Genomic DNA, 13,010 nt, shown 5'->3' on the forward strand with positions numbered 1-13,010 from the left:
CCTTAAAACTGGGGTCCCTCAAGGAGCCATTCTGTCTCCCATGCTATTTAATATCTACATGAAACCGCTGGGAGAGATCATCCAGAGACATGGGGCGCGGGGTTATCAGTACGCTGATGACACCCAGATCATTTTCTCTATGTCTCCGACTGATGCAGTGACTGAGGATGGCGTCTCTCCTCTCGTGGCCTGTCTGGAGTCAGTAATGGGCTGGATGAGGGAAAACCGACTCAAGCTGAATCCAGAGAAAACGGAGGTACTCGTGATAGGTTCCCCTGGTCCAGGAATGGCGGTGGTTCCACCTGTCCTGAACGGGGTCACGCTCTCTGTGAAGGACTCCGTGCGCAGTCTGGGGGTGCTTCTTGACTCGTCCCTTCACCTGACTGCTCAGGTGAATGCGACGGTCAAGAGCACCTGTTATCAGCTTCGGCTTATTCGCCAGCTGCGCCCATACCTGGCCCAGAGGGACCTTGAAACTGTGGTACATGCCCTGGTAACCTCGAGACTGGATTTCTGCAATGGACTCTACATGGGACAGCCCTTATACCAAACCCGGAAGCTTCAAATGGTGCAGAACATGGCAGCTAGGCTGGTCACTGGCACGTCCAGGGCCAGCCATATAACACCGGTTTTAAAAAACCTCCATTGGCTGCCCATTCGCTTCCGGGCGCAATATAAGGTGCTGGTGATGACCTATAAAGTCCTAAATGGCTTGGGCCCAGGATACCTGAAGGACCGCCTCTCCCCGTATATTCCGCCTCGCACCCTCAGAACATCTGGGCAGCAACTCCTTAGGGTTCCCGGGGCGAGATTATCCTCCACTTCTAGGAGGTCCTTTTCCATCGCCGCCCCGGCCCTTTGGAATACGCTGCCCATAGAGCTCCGCTCAGTTACCTCCCTGGCCCAATTCAAACGGGATTTGAAGACCTACCTGTTTCAAATAGCATTCCCCGATTAAGTCCCTATAGGCCCCCCCGCCGCACAGACCGCACAGGCAATGGTTTGGCTAACCCGGGGGCTTTTGTCTTTGTTTTTGTTTGTTTTTTGTTTTGTTTTGTTTTATCTGTAGTGTGATTTATGTAATTTTTGATATGGTTTTAACTTGAATATGTGTATTTTTAACTGCTGTAAACCGCCCTGATCTTACGGAAGGGCGGTATACAAATAAAATGTTTATTATTATTATTACTCCTCTTCTCCTACCCTCCTCTCTCTCTCTCCCTTTGTAATATATAACATACAAAGATGCAGCAATGATTGCTTCAATTAATAGACAGTAGGTTTCCTGTTTTCCAAATTATATACTTTTAAGGGGACACAAAATAACATACATAAAACAGTTTTTTCAGATTCTTAGTGTGAACAGAAATCCTTCTGAAAATTGCTGCAAGGTGAGATCAAGCCTAGTGCAGCACTGCAGCCTCAAGGCATTTTTAGGTGTGAATCCTGCAGTATAACACAGCCTTTGATAATACCATTAGCCTTTGTGTGTCGAGGTGTTCGTACTTGTGTTGGGAGATACAAGGCAGTGATACTAATGAGCTTTTATATAATCCTGACTAGATTGTACAGAACAAGAAGGTGTAAAGGCATCAGGGAAAGATGCTTGTGGAAAGAGTCTTGATCCAGTAATGACACACTGTTGTACAGATGACAAACATACAGGTTGGAAAGTATGTCATTAGGGGTTGTGTATCACACTGAACAGATGACTGAACACTTTTTATCATCATTCAAGGAACACTGGCATGGGGACATTGATTTCAGAGCTTCAATCCTTCCACTGCATGACTGAGTGAATCATGTGTTTGGTGTAAAAAATCCTACACATCTCAGTTGCATGCATAGCCAACAGCTGAACTCACATATATCTAGCTCAATGACTTACAGACAATCTGACTGTGGCTGCAGTAAGTGATTCTTTTGCCAGTAAGAATATATCAAGTGTCTGAACTTCAAAGAAGTGTCTGGTTCAAGTTATTTAAGGACCTTACTCTGTTTGCTGAAAGAGAACTATATGCCCACTCAGGCAGTCTCTGTGTTCTAGAAAATGCTCTGGTCTTGATTGTGAACCATTGTGACATCCTGCAAGAAACCAGGAGCTTGTGTGGATCTATAAACATGCTCAAAGGGAGCAATTACTTCTAGAGTGTGAATGATAGAATCGATATGTCCACATTCTGAAGAGCCTTGGCTTGGCATGCCTAGTAGGTGGAGGGGATTATTTTTAGAGAGGCTGGTTGTCTGTCAAGGTGGATTTTTCTGCCTAAATTACAACAGTGGGGGGCAGAGGGAGAACAGGACAATGTAGTCTTGCCTGGGGAAGAAATTCATTGCTCAAGAGGAAAAATGAATATTCATCAAGCTTGCAGGCCTAGAGATTAGTTAATTAAAATATTTCTTCCTGCCATTCTGATGTTCATGAAAGCAAAACAATGTACTTAAACGTGCCCCTAGGGGTCAACCCATACTTTGCTTCTCTGCTTCTACCAGTCAAAATCCTGCTCCTAGGAGCATCCAAATGATTACTAATAGGATGGCAAGGAAACTATTGTCATCACAATCTCATCTTTGATGTCACTATGCTGTTTCCCTTGAGTGCATACTCCTTTTTTGCTTGGGGCACATTATGCCTTGTGGCATTAGAGGTGGGACTGGGTGAACGACACCGTAGCAACATACACTCAATGGCTGGCAAACACATTTCTGTACCAGAAGCAACAAAGAGGATATTTTTCCACAACTGATCCTTGCAGCCTAGGAAGTAATAGCCAGGATTTATATTCATCTAAAACATCAGACAGCAAGGGAGTACTTAGGGCAGGGGTTCAAGTGCCTCAGTCAAACTAGGCAATGAAGAATACTTTTGCTCTTCCTGAACTCTTCTCTCTGCTCCATATGCTTGGTAGTAGTTGACTGCTTTAAGGCTCAATCACCAAAATGCATTCTACAGCCCTTTCCAGTAGCTACTTGTTTCATCGGCCAACTACCTCCGGCATTAGGATGATTTATTAAAATTATAGAACTTTTCTCCTCTTGTGATTTAAACCTACTTCTTGCCTCTGGCAGTGCAATCATAACAACTGATTATAGGCAGCCACAGACACCAATGGTAGAGATGTTTTTGTTTTGTTTTGTTTTGTTTTATGGTGGTCAGACTACTGTTTTGTTGATTGTTTTACATCATAACAACTGTTTAACCATGTAAAGCTTTTTATAAAATATCCTTACAGCTAAAGACTTCCTATTCTTTTCCTTTTCTTTGTGGACTGAATGGTTGTATCCCTGATTGCATAGAAGTGAGCTTAATATCAATGTCTAAAAGAGTATCCAGGAAGCTGTGTTTCAGACCAGAGGCTGATTCATGTCAGTACAGCCTCCATTAACTAGTAGCACATCTCCAGGATTTCAGAGTTTTAGAATGGAGCCTTTTTCAGATGCATAGGGAGAAGCTTGTGACTGATTCTGGTTGCTTACAAAGAATGTAATCCAACACTGTGGTAAAACCAGAACTGGTCCTACCATTAGAAGGAGTGAAACAACTAGTTTAGATGTCACATTCAAGCACACTCTTTTTTTTTTTTTTTTTTTTTTTTTTTTTTGTGACAAGGAGATGTGGATTGCTGTGCTGATGCATATTAGGTTTGTTGTTCCCATTTTGTTTTGGATTTTGTGAATCTCTTTGAGTCATTGAAACCCCTTTATAATTCACACATGCCATCGTTTGGGGATAAAATGGATCCACCTCCATTCCCTTGCATGATACAGAGCAAACTACATCAATTTGGAAGATTATTTACACTGTTGACAATGTGGATCAATGCAGATCTTTCAGGAAAACTTGGGAAAAACCGGTATTAAATATCCTGGGTTAAGTGGGTTTTTACCAGCACTTCTCCTTGCAAAAAAAGTGCATTGAGTGAATTCTGGACATGTGTGAACAAGGATTCAACCTGGATTATTTTCATAATGTGAATGGGGCCAAAGGGATTGGTGCATTTAGAAGTTGGGAGGTGAAGTAAGGAAAGGAGTAAGAGAAATGGGAGAGTGAGTGGTGCAAGATGCAAGGGAGAGACAAACTGCAAGGGTATCAGGTGAGGCCACGAAGGGAATAGGAGAGACAGAAGAATGAGCAGAGTCAGCAGAAGAACATAAGAAGCAAGGGAGGGTGCCCTATGTGTGTGCAAAGTGAGGATAGGGAAGGAAGGTTGAGCAATGTAAATAGGGGGATGCAAGAAAAACAAGTGAGGAGCAGATTGTGAGAGCACAATGGAAGACCAAAGAGTGAGTAGGAAGGAAGCGAGAATAAGTAGGAAGTATGAGTAGGAAGGAAGGGAGAATAAGGAAGGGGAGACAGAGAAAAAAGGAGATGGAGGAGGCGAGTTTCCATGGCAGAGTGCCATGGAAAGAGAGATATGATGTCACAAGCTGAAGAAAGGAGGTTGGAGATACAGCACCAGAGTGCAAAGAACATGAAAACTGGGGAAACACAAGACAATAAAGGTAGCTGCTTGTTGCGAATATTCAGATTTTGGGGAAATGGATCCAAACAACCATCAAAAACAGATAAAAACCTTTTTGATGGAATGACTCTGCATTTATTTGCCTCAGGAGTACAGTATGAGTTTTTGAACAGTCTACTCAGACATATGTGCTGCTAAGTTAAATTTGCATAAGAGGAATGCAGTATATCTTTATAATGCAAACTCTACCCAGGAAACAAAACAATACTACAATGCTGAAGACATAGGAAGGATTTATTCTGAGAAGTACAGGGATGGAATTAAAGGGAAAACACATCTGCCACATTAGATTGGCACTTCTTTTGAAATACTGTTTTTCTTACACCAAGGAATACTTTTCAAAGTTTTCAAATGGTAGTTATGTTAGTCTTTTGCAGAAAATAACAACAGTTATCTTTAAAGACTGCAACCCACTTCATCAGATGCAGGGGAAAGTTGTCTAAGGGTGAATCTACTAATAATAAAGTTTGACAGCACTGTAAGAGCTGTAGCTCCATTCTGTAGAGTCCTGGGATTTGTAGTTTAACAAAATCTTTATCCTTCTCTGCCAAAGAATGCTGGTGCCTCACAGAACTACAGATCTCAGGATTCTATAGGATGGAGCCATGGCAGTTAACTACATTATTTCTACAATGTAGATGCACCCTAGGTTGCATGGCTGGGATGGAAAAAATGTAATTAGTGAGGTAAGAAGGAATTAGAATGTAAAATGACAATATGATGTAAATAACTTACAGTTTTCTGCCTAATAGTAAGTCTAGCCCTGGCTTAAAGTGAGAGAGAAAAAGAAAGTCATGCAAAGATAATCTGGGGCAATTCCTAATGAAGATGAAAGTTCATACTGGCATACTGGTAATAGAGGTGAAAGACAAAGCTGAATCTCTCCAGCTTCTTTGATACCCCCTTTCTCTTTTATTCTTCAGTCTCTCTGCTTCCCTTTTGGGATTACCTAAAAGAAATGGTGCACTGAATTCATGTATAATAAATCACCATTGCCATAATAGTAAGTCAGTGAACGAATCTTGTCCACATCATTATGACACTTCAAGCGTTTAACGTCCCCCTGGAGGTTTTTCTACTAATCGCATGTCACTCATTAAAAACAACAGGAGTTGTTGCAAGCAAGCATTCTTGGGATGAATTAAGAAGTCGTTCCAGTTGGTATACACACTTTGTGCTTATGCAAAATCTTGTCAAAGCATTTCTTAAATATGGTAGCAGCAAAATAGGACTAGAAAAGTATATTGAGCACATGTCATTTCCCACTTGGCTCCTCACATCGAGAAGTGTGTCATGGGCCTCAGTGTGCAGAACCTGAACAGAGCAATTGAGAATAGGGAATCTTGGAGATACCACATTCACAGGGTCATCATACGTCGAGGTTGATGTGAAGGCTGTTAACAACAAATATACACAAGCACACACAGAAACATGCCTCTGAACTGGAAGAGAGGTTTGACAGGCACAAGAAGGTTGCAGTAGTGGGTTTCTTACATGCTTGAACTATGAGACTAATTTATCACCTGTAGCACAATTGTTGCAGTGTTTGGACTGTTTTATGATCTGATATTTTCCTGATAGGAATTGGGCTTTAAAAAAGAATTTGGTGAAAGATTCAGAATGTGAAAAATCAAAATTAAAGAAGGAAGAATCATGAAGATTTTCCTCCTGCCCTTTTCTTCAAATGCAAATGAATGTCTGCCCTAGAACCAAGACATTGTTTGATATGTTCAACAAAAGAACTAGAGCAGGCAGAGGCCCGTTATCAAAAGCCAGCTGTGCACAAGGCAGCTCATTCGTGTTTTTGTAGGATGGGTTACTTCCTTGCCTTCCATCAGTCCAACCCCTTACCTTGGCCTCAGATGATGTGGGCAGCAGCTGCAGCCAGCCACACATGAATGCCCATTTGAGCTGAAGATGTTGTTAGGTTCTGGGAAAGTCAAAATGGCATTGGCATGTTTTCAAGGCATGGTTTGGATGACCCTGAAAAGAACACAATAACAGCAATTTGTTCTCATTCAATGTATGCTTAAACAAATGTCACTCTCTGGTACCAGTGAAGTTAAGAACTTTGTTTTGCCAATTTTACCTTGAGGGCACGGCGTAGCATAACAAGATTTTGTTATAAGCATAGCTGAGTGTATCATTTCTTTCCTCCTCTCCCCCGTCCTCTGCCAACAATAAACATAACATTTTATGAGCAATTTCCGTTTGTTTAGCTGAGCTGGTAAAAAACCCCAACCCAAAACCAAAAACAACAGGCTATCAGCACTCATAAGGCAATTTACCACAACCTCTTGTGCTTGTTGAACATTACATAGTATAAACAAACTAAAAATGATAGCCTTGACTTTGCCTGCTTTCAGAATTCAGCAAACATTTATCTAACTTATTGAAAAATACATGCAAAGACTGTCAATTGATGGTTAAGGAGGCTGAGGTCAGATGGGTGGAAGGTTGTGGAAAACTGTATTAAAGGTGTTGTTAACTGTGAGGGGTTTGCCTGAATTTGTATTTTGTCAATTTTAGGGAGAAAACCTCATGTTAAGATTAAGGTACAATATCAGTTAAATGGGTTTTAAATGGTTTAAGTGGTGCTGATTAATTATCTATAGCTGAATATAAGTACTGTACTTTAACTCTTTCTCTGAGGAGTTTATTACACGGGAGGAATTTCTCTTAATTTCGAATGAAAAGAAAGTGGGGCCAGAATGCATTCACATAAATTTGCTAGTTCAGCGAATTTATGTGAATTTGAATTGCGTTTAAACTGGCTTCCCATTGCCCGAAAATAGCTTGCCATTACCTGAAATTGCGTGTGATCACCTCTCATGCAATAACGTGAAACCCTATGATTGTGTTCGGACTGACTTCCCATTGCCCGTGTTAGTCTATCATGCAGTAACATAAAACCCCATGATTGCATTCGGATTGCCATTGGATTATACTTCCAATTTCCCTTGTCTGATAACATCCTCAGTAGAGTGGTGAAAGGTGAGCTTACCCAGTCCCAGGAACATGAACCCCCCCCCACCCCTCACTTTCTTTGCCACGATGCCAATCCTGGTCTTTTTGAATTCATGGGAAAGAAAAGGGCAGCAGTGGCAGCTCTTTGAAACTTCCCTCTCAAAGAAGCACCAGGAGGAATTAAGATTTGAAGGATGTAAACAATACATTTATGTATGTTTTTCAGCTTTTCTTGGTTAAAACTAGGTAAAGTTACCACATTGAAGTTAAAGGCTGTAATCATTGTTAATGTAGTCACCATTTTCTTTTCTTTCCTTTACATCCTTTTTGACATGTGTGCATTTTCTTAGCTGTGCGTGGTTGCCTCCCCACTATATCACACAGCCACCATTTACCGTAGTTCCCTCCTCTTCCATCCAGCTTTTAGCATGAACACAAATAGTTATGCCTGCCAGAATTTTGTATGTTCTTTGGCATTGTTTCCCTTTGCTTTCTCCTTTACATCCACAAGTTATATCAAAATCCATAATTTGGTCCCCAGACCTACTCTTGACTTATACATGAGGTCGAGCAGATAGACAAGTATATAAAATAATCATTATTAATGGATAGATTCTGGAAAGCTAAACTTGTATCAACTCTTTGTGAGAGTATGGTAATTTTTACTTTATGTCTGGAGACTTAATTAGGATTAGGATATAGCAGTTAAAGAAAAGTTTAGAAGTCACTTTTATTTCTTTCTGTTGTTTTTTCTTATTTCTTTAATCTTTTTTCTTGCTTTCTTGTTTCTATATGGAGACTGTTTTTGCTATAATACTTTTAGGTTGTATTATATAATTATAATAGAGAGATAGAAAAATGCATGTTTAAGTGGCATGTGTTATTGTTTAATTGTCTTTTTTTTCTCACTAGCTATGCTAGATAACATTTATTGGGTAAGGTTGATGTAGTCTGACAATATCCCTTGTACTGCCCGATTCCCAGTTCTTCCTTGTTTAGAAGGCTATTTGCATTCCACTATAACTATATGGTTGTGAATTTTCCTCACTTTAAAAGGAGGAGAGGTAGCATCGAGTAGTCCTGAATGAATTATGGTTTGATGTCCCCATTTTTGAGTCTGCATCTGCAAAAAACGGTGGTTGAGGCTGCATCTGCACTACAGAATTAGTGCAGTTTGACACTGCTCTAATTGCCATGGCTCAATGCTATGGAAATCTGGGATTAGTAGTTTTGTGTGCTATTTAGCCTTCTATGTCAGATAGCTCTGGTGCCACAACAAACTACAAATTTCAGGATTCCACAGCATTGAGCCATGGCATTTAAAATGGTGTCAAACTGCATTATTTCTGCAGTGCAGAAGCAGCTTGAAATTATTAAGGCACATAACCACTTCCTGAGTTATCTTTCAGTTGAACAGTCATGCCTTTTGTGCATGGGAAAATCTTTTTTCTAGAATGGGATGTGATGCACTACATTCTGCCTGGGCAATTCCCTGAACCCTGAAATCAGGCCTGGCTGGGTTAGTTGGAAAAACTGCAGCCCAAACCACAGTGATGGAGCACTAAATTCCACAGCCAGTTACCTCTGAGTAATGGGCTGGAAAAATTGGCATGTAAGTCATCTAATGATTTATCATTTCCCTCTGCAAGAAGAGGGTGAGCATGAAGAAGAGCATGAAGTATGAAAACCTTCAGTTTATTTAATAAACTTGTTCAATATTTATTGATTTTTAGGTAAGCAATTTAGAAATCCTTGCTTAAAGGTCAAAAATTATGATTTTAATAGTAGCATACAGACATCAATCAGATTTTATAACAGTTAAAGCTGAATTCAGACTGCACCTAATCATATCTAAGCAGGGACATTATTTATGTACTTTAGAGGTTTAGGGTATACAGAGTTGGATAATATTTGCTTCGGCTAATGCTTACATATTAGATAAAAATTACAAAATAATTTGTTGTTGTTGTATGCCTTCAAGCTGTTTTTGACTTATGGCGACCCTATCATCGTGTTTCCTTGGCAAGTTTTTTCAGAGGTGCTTTACCATTGTCATCGTCTGAAGGCTGAGAGAATGTGACTTGCCCAAGGGTTTACATGGCTGAGCTAGGATTCAAACCCTTGTCTGTAGAGTTATAGTCCAATGCTCAAATCACTATGCCATGCTGACTCTAATTATAAAGTAATTACAAAATAATCAGTACACCTTAAATTTCACAGGAGGAAACCCATTAAATGTGAAGCTATGTCCCATTCCATTTCAGCACTGCTAGTGAAGAAATGCCAAGCAAACCAAAACCCAAGGAGGAGGAAGATGCAGCACCACAAATAGTAGGACTTTGACAACCTATGAAGTCCTCATTGCCTTGCCAGCTGAACATTAAAGCTGTGGCTCTTCTGCATTCAGCCCTCTGTGCAAAATATAAATTTAAAATTTGTGTTGAATAGCCATCATTTGACCTAAAGCCATCTGAAAGCAGAAAATGCCTTTACACTAGCCTGATATTTTCAAAGTTGACTCATGCAGCCAATGGAAGGATGACATATCTACTGAAAGATAAGAGCAGACTCATGACTTATCCTCCTCTTTACCTAGGCCAAGTGCTTCTCTGCTCTCCTGGTTCAGGGAGATGGGAAAGAAGCAGCATGATCTACAGAGACTGAAGTCTTAAGAAGCTGCAGGTGCAACAGGGAAATGCGAGAGCCCTCAGTTGCCTTTGTAAGCCACTTGCAGTAATGTTCAGTATGCACATTACAGCCCTGGAGATCTGAGGTGATCAGGGAAGGATCCACTTCACATCCATTGATTTACCTGAGAACACCGAAGCATCTAAGCCACCAATGTGTACATTAACCTATGCTGTGCATTGACAACTATGCCAACATATATATTGTTGGGTCTTGATAATACAGAAAACAGCCTTGTCTTCATTTGCTGGTACTATATTTTAAAATAAAATAATTTATGTATACTCATGTATACTTATGTATACCCAAGAGGAAAGGAATCTGCTCAGCACATTCTTGAATCCATCTTCTGGGAAAGAGGGAAGTTCATCTAATCATGAAATCCAAAGAATAAGAGCAACTATCTGGGGTAATAAAAGAATATTCTGGATCCACTCTATTCAACCTTCCTTTAATCTTTTCAGGCATATGGCTATTCAGATCTAATTATCAACAAAGTAACAACACTTTTTTGTGCATGTGAAAATTGTCATTGGTGTTCAGGATGTTGAAGATAAATTTAGCACTAGTGTGCAAGCTTGGGAAATGTAACACTTTGTGCAGCAGCAAGTGTAATTTTTGCAGCACTATAAAACAGCTGCCAATGAGCCAGCTGACAAATGATGTAATGGAGGGTACACAATCCCAACCCCATTATATCGCCAGGCGGTCAGTTTTTCCACCTTAAGGACTGAAACGAGTGGTTTCAGAATGGCCATAGCAATGCTCTGTTTACCTAGCTAGATACAATTTATCATTTTTGAAAGATTTGGACCAGAATCTCATTGGTGTTTTGTGCATGGATAATTTCCCCTATAGAAGTGGTTGGGCATGTTTGTCCAGTGCAGAACACCCTCATTCAATTCAAGGTCACAGAATTGGAGCTGTGTATTATACATGTAGATGCAGATATACATGGCTGCTCCTGACTGCACATGGGATGAGCATGCATGCACAAGCATGGACATGTACATTTGATTTGCACATGGGTGTGCATTCAGTTATAAAATGTTGCCACTCAACACAAGGGCTATGTAGCACTATTAATGCATTGCTTCACATACAAAAAATTATGCCATACAATCCTGATGTATGAGAGCCAGTATGGTGGTTTGAGCATTGGACTAGGACTCTGGAGAACAGGGTTTGATTCCCAGCTCTGCCAGAAACCTCCTGGGTGACCATTGGCAAATCACACTCTCAGCCACAAAGGATGGCAATGGCAAACCCCCTCTGAAAAAAGTTGTCAAGAAAACCCCACAAGAGATTCAGGTTCAAGTCCCCATTTAGCTAGGAAACTTGCTGGCCAGTCACTCTTTCCCAGCTTCAACTACTTACAGGTTTATTGTTGGTTAAAGAGCAGAGGGACAGAGCTATATATACACCGTTTCATCGGAGAAAAGGCAAGATACAAATCTAACCAATAAACAAAACATATGAAAAGGCATGGATACTTATTATAGAGGTACTCTGAAACACTAACAAGTAAGATTAACTTATTAATTAGCTCCAACAATGCTAGAAATGGACCTTTATACACATAGACATGGAATTCATCTATATCCAGTCTTCAGCATAGTCTAACATTCAAGGAATTACTGGTAACACTCACTGTATGTATTATTTTGATATTCTTAAGGTTACAGTTCTACATTTATCCCCTAGGACAGGGGTCGGCAACCTACGGCCCACGGGCCGGATCCGGCCCGCCGAGGCCTTTCTGCCGGCCCCCGCACAGTCCTGCCGCTGATTGCCGCCATTTCCGCGCCGCTTCGGGCGCCATTTTGTTTTTAAAAATGGCAGCCGAAGTCTCGTGTGACCTTTCCCAGGATCGGAAAGGTCGCGCGAGACTTCACCGCCATTTTGAAAAACAAAATGGCGGAGGAGGAGGAAGAGGAGGGCCGCGCGGCCTGGGGTGGAGGAGGCAAAGGATGAAGACCAGCACCGCCCTCTCTGCCTCCTCGCGGGGCTCCGCGCGGCCCTCCCCGCTTCCCAACGGGGCTTCACGCGGCCCCGCGCTGCCCACCTCCTCCTCTGTCTCCTCCGTCCTGCCTCCAGGCCGCGCGGCGCATGGAGGAGGGGGAGGAGAAGAAAGAAGAGGAGGAGGAAGAGGAGGGAGGAAGAGCAGGAGGAGGCAGAAGCAGGAGGAAGAGGAGGAAGAGGAGATGGGGCAGCAGGAGGAGGAAGAGGAGGGAGGAAGAGGAGGAAGAGGAGGAAGAGGAGATGGGGCAGCAGGAGGAGGAAGAGGAGGGAGGAAGAGCAGGAGGATGCAGCAGAAGGAGGAAGAAGAGGAAGAGGAGTTGGGGCAGCAGGAGGAGGAAGAGGAGGGAGGAAGAGCAGGAGGATGCAGCAGAAGGAGGAAGAAGAGGAAGAGGAGATGGGGCAGCAGGAGGAGGAAGAGGCGGGAGGAAGAGCAGGAGGATGCAGCAGAAGGAGGAAGAAGAGGAAGAGGAGATGGGGGCAGCAGGAGGAGGAAGAAGAGGGAGGAAGAGCAGGAGGATGCAGCAGAAGGAGGAAGAAGAGGAAGAGGAGATGGGGCAGCAGGAAGAGGAAGAGGAGGGAGGAAGAGCAGGAGGATGCAGCAGAAGGAGGAAGAAGAGGAAGAGGAGATGAGGGCAGCAGGAGGAGGAAGAGGAGGGAGGAAGAGCAGGAGGGTGCAGCAGAAGGAGGAAGAAGAGGAAGAGGAGATGGGGCAGCAGGAGGAGGAAGAGGAGGGAGGAAGAGCAGGAGGATGCAGCAGAAGGAGGAAGAAGAGGAAGAGGAGATGGGGCAGCAGGAGGAGGAAGAGGAGGG

This window comes from Sceloporus occidentalis, unplaced genomic scaffold (genome assembly GCF_023333645.1).
Source record: "Sceloporus occidentalis isolate IW3139 unplaced genomic scaffold, rSceOcc1.0.p SCAF_2, whole genome shotgun sequence".
NCBI lineage: Eukaryota > Metazoa > Chordata > Lepidosauria > Squamata > Phrynosomatidae > Sceloporus > Sceloporus occidentalis.